We start from the raw sequence: 8,580 nt of genomic DNA, 5'->3' as shown, positions 1-8,580 counted from the left end.
TTTGACTTAACGTGTCTTTTTGGCATCACCACCTCAGTTACTCATCCCTGCATTGTACTCACAATGCTATGACCACACCAGGCCTGAAGGGTTGGTGAGACCAATAAAAATTAGAAATCCTGAAAGAAGCATCTTAAAATATGTAGGAAGAAAAAATATTGTACCATTCTTTCATGAAGCTGTTGCTGGGATGAACCAGGTTAATTCCAGTTTCATTTTGTTCCCAAGGCCCTGGGTCTTTGTTCTTTCATGTAGTGGGAGTGCAAACAAGACTATTTCGAATTCCGTATCTGCCTCTGTGTGGTAAGGTAGGTTCCTACCTGAGATCTGTCGCTTTAGTCAACATCCCTATCGCTAATCCCAGCTTTACTCAATATTGTTAAAATGGCATCAGTATGAATGAGGTTTTGTAATATGAGTATTCACGTCAGGGAGGAAATGTGGGGTTTTTTCTTAATGAAAACAACCACCATTTTACAGACCCTAATTGGCATCACTAAAGGAGTCCTTCAGCATTTTATCTGGATTCAACCAAAGGAGGATTCAATGGGCAACCCTGCCCTTCATCTAGATGAGAATATCTTGCCTTTGTTTATTTTAGGCAAAAGGTAGCACAATGCTTGGACAAAGGAGATACATAGATTCATGTAAGCACCTGGTTCTTATTCTTTAAGGCTCTGGGAAAGGTGAAAATCTCATTCGAGTACGTTGTAAACAAGACCCATCTTCTAGCTTTCCCCTGCACCAGAAATCTTAGGCGCAAGAAAGGTAACAAAGCAGTTCCCAGAATAATACGTTTGCCTGGTGCCCCAGTAGTAGGTGGGGGAGGGGGGAAGTTATAATAAAAGAAACAACTGTAGAAAATAGGTCTTTTATCTCAATTATAAAATGTCTCTCTTTTGGCCTTTCATCACTCTCTCTTTGGTGAAAGGTTCCCCCATTTCCAACATATTTCCATTAAAATAGTCAAAGCTACTGCATTGGCATGTCAGACGCATTTCTTTGTGGTCATCAGAATTTAAAATTATACAGTTGCCTCTGAATTTCTCATTCACAAAGCTAAACCGCTGATAAGAGATAAAGCAGTTGGAGACCTGCTGCTTCAGCCAGCATAGCTCACCACCCGCATTAGCACTTCCAAAAGCAATGTGATTTCTATGGTTCTTAGAAGCTTTCTTCATAATGGAGCCCTTGAAATTTCTCAAGGCAGATGCGAATGGCAAAGGGAAAATAATTATGGTTGGGAGGTCCTTATTTTACATATTATTAGAGTGCCAGTGTCAGAGAAAATAGCCCATTTGGGGTGACCTATGCTCACATACTTGATTTTCTTTTGTTTTTACCCCCTTTCCTTTTATAGATACTGACAGAGTAGGTAATTAGCATCTTCCTTTGAGAAAAGAGAGCAATTCAAGAATACTATGAGCCCTTGAAGCCATAGAAAGTGTGATTTCTTAACAGGATTAGTGATGTTATCAAATCCATCAATGAACAGTCTTAAACATACCTATAACAAAGCTAACTCAACATCAACCCCAAATGTGGTACTATCAGTCCCTTTGCCATGAGGTTTTCAGTCAAAATAAAACAAAGGTTGTATAGGCAGGAAGTATGTTTAGTGTCCAAATGCTCCTGTTACAATAGGAAGCCAGAGTAATGTCCCAGAATGCCTCATCAGTCCTGTAGACAGACACTCTCACTAGCAAGTGAGAGGATTTCAAGTCTTCGATGAACAGTAGCTAAGGTCAAATAAATAAGACAACACGAGGCTGCCCTCTTTACGAGAAGAGAGAAGGAAACATTTGTCTTCCCTAAAATCTACTCTGCCTTCCTACTCCTACACTTATCTAGTAGTCCCTCTTCCAATGTCTTCACAGCCTACTTCTGCATTTAGATCATTTTGGTGAAATGATATAGAACTCAGATTTTACAATGTGAGAAAATCCAAGCTAATCACGTAGGTTGTTACATAAGTTCAGTAGAGCAAAGAATTATCTTAGGGCAGGAAGGAGTTACTTGTTGACAAGGAAGATTTTGGTGTTTCTTTAGTCCCCATACTCATCTAATTCATGGGGTGCTAACATTTTGAGAATCTGAGCAAAGTTCTGGACCTTCTCCCCAAAAAGAATCTCGCCCAAGAATTTGGCATAAAATTGAATAGGTCTTCTTGGACCCAAAACTTAATCTAAGATATGACAAGAGCTGGATTCTATTCTCCAATTACAATACTAATTTTTTATTTATAGTCATTGAGTATTTATTATGTGCTAGACAGTGTACTTAAGTGTTTTACATGCATTCACTATTTTACCCTCAAAATAATCCTTTGAGTTAGATTTTATTATCGTTCCAATATAGAGATATGGAAACTGAGGCTTAGGGAGGTTAAGAAACTTGCCCAAAGCCACTAACTAGAAAATGGCAGAGCTGGAATGTGACTCTAACTCCAGACCACTAAGCTATGAAGTCCCCAACATGTCAAACTATTTTTTAGGCCATTGAGAAATGTCTGCTACCAGTTTTTAGATTAGACCACTTTGGGTAGATTAAGCTATAAAACTTTTATCTCCCCTCTTTCTGTAAACTCTCATCTATGACAGCATCCAGTACTGAAGTATAGATTCCTGGGGTGAAGATATAGAAAATCTGTTTAATAATAGAATCTGGAACCAAAAAAAAATAGTTTACTGTGTATATGGTTCCTGTTAAGTCAGGCTTCTTGTTCTTATAAACTGGAAGATGCCTGGGTTATCAGCCTTACATTTAAGAGAAAATTTTAATGCTTCATGATCTATGTGTGTGGCTAAATAAGTCAGCATTTCTTCACACATATATCGTCTTCCCTACTCCTCAGTTCAAAAGACAAGTGTCTTATTTAGGTGAGGTCTTTGACACCATTTGGTTATCATACTTCCTACCTTTACTTATAACAAAACTCAAGGAAAGAATCAAATAGAAGGGAGAGCAATCTCTATCATTGTCCCTGTTTCCCTGCTAGAATATAGGGCTAGCAAGGACTCAATTAGCATTAGGCATTCAATACCCAACCTGGCCACTTTGGCTCTGCTAATGTCTTGAGCCCCACACCCCACACCTTGTCAGCCATCACTAATGAGCCATACTTCTCCCCAAGGTAGAGTCTCCTCACCAAAGCACTCAGGCTGTCACTTCCAATTGATCTAAGTTGGAAAAGGGACCCATTTGTCAATCCTTGTTTAAACAGTGGAACCCTTTAACCTTGAACATGTACATTTTACACTGGGTACCCTGGATTCAGCAATGGGGTCGGTGGCATTCCAATTACTAAAGGAGGTGAGTGCATCTGAAGTTCTCTACAACTTGGTGGCTTTGGGGCACTTTCATCTTCTAAGCAAAAGGGTCAGGGTTTGATCTGTATGAATTAAAAGACCTAAAACCATTTTTGAAGAATTAACTCAGCAAGGGGCCATCTGAACAGAGTATCAACCATTATGCCCATGTTAAGGTTCAGCTGTCAACCTGCCCACACCCAGAGCTGAGAGGCCAAATAGCAAAGTGATTGGGGCTCATCCTGCTTTTCTGTGCTTTCTCAATAGCACATATCTGATCCACTGGGGAGTTGCGGACAGAGTTTCTCACTGCTCCCAACTGACTCAGTCCCGGTACCAGCAGGGTACGGTAGTGCTTGTCTGGCTCAACAACCTCATAAAACTTAGTAAAGGGATGAACTCAAAAACACCAGAGACCTTGTTTTAGGGTAAGTCATTCAGGGGTTTTCTTTCAATGGTGAATGAGTCCCAGTGGCAAATCAGGAATGGGTACCTTTAAAGGGTCTCATGGAACTAACAACACCAGAGCCAGAAATCAGGTTTCTTGGTAGAGGAGGGAGATCCTAGCAAAGGAGAGGAAAGAGTCCACAAACCAGAATTAACCTAGTTTGTTTTGCTGAGGGGGAAGTGGATTTTCCATGTTAACTACCTCCCCAGTCAACTTCCTCTTTTTTCTGAGGCCACAAAGAGGCAGAAACAGATCTCTTCAGGAGGTCAGATTTTAGAAAAGGTAGAGGACATGCATCCTTGTGCCCGCTAAATGCACTCCCGGAGAAGCCAGATTCTGGTGCTTTTAACAGATGAGGTCATAGAAGTCCAAGTTGCTTGGAGATTTTGATAAAGGAATCCCATTCCCATAAAGCAATTAAGTTCAGCCATTGGATTATTTTTTGTTTTATTTTGTTTTTTCTCTGGGTTTGGGTGTGATGTAAGAAAGAGCTTAGTTTTGTTTTGTTTTGAATAACATCAATCCTTGCACACTCTATGCAAAAATTTTGTAAGCATTGCAATAATGCTATGAATTACAAGGAACTATTTTAACTTTATTACACTTTCTGTATAAAAAAATTTGTATTTAATATTATTTCGACTGCAGTCTTGTAAAATATATTAATAAAAATAATGATTGGTAAGAAGGAAAGCACCCTTGTCCACTTCTTTAGGGAATTCCTCTTTGATAGTTGATAATAAGTCACTCCTACTTGACTCTACCTCAGAATAAATTTTCAGATTAACTTCTCTTCCACCTCCCTTCGATCCATGGCCTAACATGTTGGTTAAGCCATTTTGACTCTTAGAAAGAGACTCACTCAGCCTGCCTTATAAAACAGAGCTTACTACAAGGTAATACATATTCTAGAACTGGAGTCCCTAGGATTGGAATAGGTCAAGGGAATAGCCATGTCCTACTGCTCCCCTAATGACCTGCATAGATCCCTTTTGCTATAGTTTAACACACCCCTCCTAAATCCATGGGGAAGCCAGTATAGTCCTTAGTGGGTTAAAGCATTTTAATGGGCTCACCTTAGCATTCTTTTTATTTATTTATATTTTTTTAATGATTTCAGAGAGGAAGGAAGAGGGAGAGAGTGATAGAAACATCTATAATAATAAAAGCATAATATGCTAATTAGACCAACATCCTTCCTGACAACCTTCTGGACGAAGCCAGGGTTGCAAGGGAAGCTCAGGTCCCAGGTGTCTGCTGGTGGCCAGAGGGAAGCCGGTGTCAGCAGCTGGGGGAAGGAAGGCCTAATCTTGCATAAATTTCGTGCATCAGGCCTCTAGTCAATGATAAGAGAGAATCATTGATTGGCTGCCTCCTACATGCCTTCCACAGGGGATCAAGTCTGCAATCCAGGCATATGCCCTCACTGGGAATTGAACCATGATCTCCTGGTTCACAGGTCAACGCTCAACCACTGAGCCATACCGGCCGGGCTACCTTAGCCTTCTTGGTCAACCTATGAATGAGTCACTTTTGAGCTAGGTGCCCATCCTTGGTTCAATCAGTTTTTATCCTCTTCTAAAGAATACCCTACCATTGCTCCCCTAGATGGAGCCTAGGGTGAAATAATTTAGGATGAAAGGCTCCAACGCCAAACTACTCTGATCAACTCACTACAATCAGTCCTCCATTTTTAGCATCTCCCCTCCCCTGGCCTTCAACAATGCTGAGATTTTATACAGACTGTTTCATCTGCCTAGAATGCTCTCCTGTCTAGCACCACTCAACCCTGGGACATCATCCTTCAGGATTCCATTCCCATATCATCTTATCTCCATGGCCTTCATCACTCTTCCTTGATACCCCTATTAATTTTTCTATTTCTTTTATAATTATACATTGTACTATGGCTTGCCTATTTACCTATCAACCTAAAACCCTACAATGCTTATATTTCTTTTTAAAGGAGCAATGACATATCTAAATTGATCCTCATAATACATTGTAAGGGAGATAAGTCACTTCCTCATCTAGAAATTCTAGGACAAATTTCACATATTCAATGCTTGACAGAACTGGTGTCCCATTCCCAACTGTATTTTCATTGTAGGCTACGTCTCATCAAATTTAGCTCCTGACTGCAAATGACATCGAAGTAATATTACAGAATCCTCAAGGTCAAAGGCTGTAATAAAAATTTTATTCCCAATCAGGGTGCAATTTGTCTCCAAAGATGTAGTAATTTTATTACCTGGTTTCTTGGGGGGATGGAAGGGGGGGCACACACACACACACACACACACACAAATCCAAATCAAAGAAAGAGAAATCACCATTCAAGAGAGGTGATTCATTGATGAAAAAATGTTGAAGTGTAGCGAAAATAATAAAGAAATACTAACGAGAGGGAGAGGCTGTTACTGATGAGTCAAACTAATTGACATTATTGTTAATACAAAATTAGAAAGCAAATGAAATGCAGGAGGCTAAAAAAAGATCTATTCTCTTCAATGGAAGGAAAAATTTTTAAGTGTAAAATAGGTATAAATCAGCAGCTTTCACATTTCCTTCTATTTTGACTCTTTTCATTTAAAAAAAAAAAAGATGTAAGATTCTACAGCACACTTAATCCAGTCCTACTTCCTCGGAGGGAAAGAACCCAGAATACAGAGGTAGGGGATGGGGACCCGAGTTCAGAGAAACACATTTCAGAAAAACTTGTGAACATGAATGAATTAGCTCCTCCAATTAAGTCCAATGACAGGTTAAGTTTAGTTTGTGAATGCCAAATTTTAAATTCCCATTTTAAGTACCCACAAGAACACCAAACCCCTGCATTGGGACCAATTTATAGCCTTCAAGGAAGACCTTCATGGCAATGAACAGACAGCAGCCTCAGTCTTTGAGACGCTCTGGTACAGATCACTAAACATGATACAGTGCTTGTGACATATTTCAAGATAACTCTTATTCGAATTTAAAATGGGTCCCTAAAATGTGAGAATAGACTATTCCAAATCATAGTATACTAGAGGCCCAATGCACAAAATGCGTGCATGGGGGTCTCTAGGCCTGGCTAGCAATCAGGGTCGATCTGTGGGGCTACCAGGGGGGAGATGGGGGAGGGGGGCAGCTGACACCCTCCTTGGCATGCCTGGCACAGCCTGCTCGCCTGCCCCGCGCCCCTCCCCCCCCCCCGTAGCTGCCAGTCGCCTCCTCTGAGGGGCCACTGGTGGGGCGATCAGGAGCCCTCCCCTCCCCCCACTGGCACCGGCCTTAGCGGGCCTGGGGCCTGCAGGCTGGGGACAGCTCCTGCGTTGAGCGTCTGCCCCCTGGTGGTCAGTATGCATCATAGCAAACAATCATTCTACTGGTTGTTCTGCTGGTTGGTCGATTTGCATATTAGGCTTTTATTATATAGGATTTTAATGGAAATAAGCATTTTGAAATGGCAAAGTTTAGGATAATAGATATTAAAGCAAAGGTAGAAACTATAATACTAAGACATCTACCTAATCTATTAAGAGATCAAGTCAACAGTTTCATTTAAAAACATGCTGGGCAAAAATTAACCTATAAAATTTGAATAAAAGGAAAATCAATATATTAAAGTAGACTTTGTTAAAAAGTAGTAGAAGCCATTCAGTTTAAACAATATATAATGATAATATCACTATCTTATTGATTATATGTAATTAAACTGAACATTCAAGTATCAAACACCAAAATTCAAAACTTGAAAAGATTAAGAAATTTTCAGAGAGAAAAACACAAAAGAAGAGACCAACTCATCTATACAGACTAAAATTAATAAAGGTTTTCTTGTTTTCCTTGCAATCAATTTACCCATTTTAGGAAATTCCAATCAAAGTGCCAACAAATTTTGGGGGCAAGTAAACAAGATAATTCTAAAATTTGTCAGGCAAAATAAAATAGAAAAAAAGGTAAAGTACATTCTCTGCAAAAAGACACTAACATGACATAAACCTCACAAACTGTCTAAAAGCACAAAATAGCAATCATGAAGATGGTAATGTTTCAAAAAACAGGAGCACAGGTCAATTGCATTTGATCGATCGTATTTCCCTACCAGGCTAAACACCCTTCTCCTTCCTCTGTCTGGCTTAGCCCTGTTCACCCTCTAAGAATTGGCTCAGGCATCACCCCTCCTGGAAGGATGGATCAAGCAGCCCTTTCTCTGTACTCTCAGGGAACCTGAACATACCCCTGTTGTGGCTTATGTTGCACTAAAGCATCCTATTCATTCTGCTGCTGGCCTCGCCAGAACATGGCTCAAGAATGGGGGCACAGCCTTTATTTTTATCACCTGAGCCTAGCAGAGTGCCAGCTACCTGAAACGAACAGACCAGAAAACTCAGAAGTAGATTCAAATGAAGTTAAGAATTTGCCATCTGTTAATTTGTCAGTTCAATCTACTATTTATTCTTAAGCACCCCAAGACAGAGAATGGGAACAAGGTGTGATCTCTGCACTAATACAGCTCACAAGTCGGCCATCTTACCAGTGAAACAAATAGCCAGAGACATGAAAGTAAGCAGTGGTGGGTGTACATGGTGCCAGGGAAGCAACTAGCTAGAATGCCATTACAAACCAATGGGAAAGGTACTGAGTATTTGATTATTAGGAAAATTGATCAGCCTTTTGTATTTTTATTTTATTTTATTTTATTGTGAGTGTAGGAAGGGGGACCTTTGAGTCTCACCTTAAAATACCTCCACTGGACCAGAGTTAAATATATCTGTTCATCTGGCATCTACTGAATGCTTATTCTTTTGTAATTGAATAACACATACTCCTTGCCCT

The sequence above is a fragment of the Myotis lucifugus genome, unplaced genomic scaffold (assembly GCF_000147115.1).
Source record: "Myotis lucifugus unplaced genomic scaffold, Myoluc2.0 scaffold_56, whole genome shotgun sequence".
In the NCBI taxonomy this organism is placed as follows: domain Eukaryota; kingdom Metazoa; phylum Chordata; class Mammalia; order Chiroptera; family Vespertilionidae; genus Myotis; species Myotis lucifugus.
Note: the sequence above shows the minus strand (reverse complement) of the source record.